Below are 1,034 nucleotides of genomic sequence, written 5' to 3'. Positions count from 1 at the left end.
GGAAAATACATTCTCCCATCTGTGGAACAAAGCCTGGGAACGCTTACTGGAGAAAAACTGTTCAGCAAGTTGGATGCCAACTTGGGCTTTTGGCAGATTCCATTAACGGAGGAGTCAGCCAAGTACACTACATTCATAACGCCCTTCGGACGGTTCCACTTTAACCGCCTTCCATTTGGCATCGCTTCTGCGCCCAAACATTTCCAGTGCAGGATGGCGGAGATCACAGAGGGGCTCAACAGTGTGGTTTGTCACATCGATGATTTGTTGGTGTGGGGGCGGGACCAGGAAGAGCATGACACTCGACTTAATGGCGTGCTACAAAGACTAGAAAAAGCAGGCATCACACTGACTGTGGACAAGTGTGAAATCTCCAAGAGCGAAGTAGTCTTCCTGAGCCATATCATCACAGCCGCAGGCATCCGCCCTGACCCAAGAAAGACAGAGGCCATCACAGACATGACAGAGACCACAAATGCTAGTGAATTAAGGAGTTTTCTCGGCATGGTCAACCAGCTGGGAAGGTTTATTCCCCAGCTAGCTGAAAAAGATAAACAGCTCCGTGACCTCTTCTCAAAGAAAAACTGCTGGGTCTGGGACGTGGACCAGGCAGCAGCGTTTGAAGACCTAAAGAAAGCTCTGTCCTCTCCTCCGTTGCTGGCTATGTATGACCCGGGCAGAGACACCAAAGTATCTGCTGATGCATCATGGTATGGGTTGGGGGGTGTCATTCTCCAGAAATGGGGGGAAGGATGGAAGCCTGTGGCTTACACATCACGGTCACTCACTCCAACTGAGCAACGATACGCACAGGTGGAGAAGGAGGCTCTGGGCCTCACATGGGCCTCACATGGGCCTGTGAACGGTTTCGGGATTTCCTCATCGGAAAGGAGTTTTGCCTGGAGACCGACCATAAACCCCTTCTCAGCCTGCTCGGACCCCAAGCACTGGATCTTTTGCCACAGGGTTTCAGGATGAGGCTGATGCGCTACTCATACTCCATCATGCACGTACCAGGAAAGTCGCTTTGGACA

The sequence above is a fragment of the Syngnathus acus genome, unplaced genomic scaffold, assembly GCF_901709675.1.
Source record: "Syngnathus acus unplaced genomic scaffold, fSynAcu1.2, whole genome shotgun sequence".
Classification (NCBI taxonomy): Eukaryota; Metazoa; Chordata; class Actinopteri; order Syngnathiformes; family Syngnathidae; genus Syngnathus; species Syngnathus acus.
Note: the sequence above shows the minus strand (reverse complement) of the source record.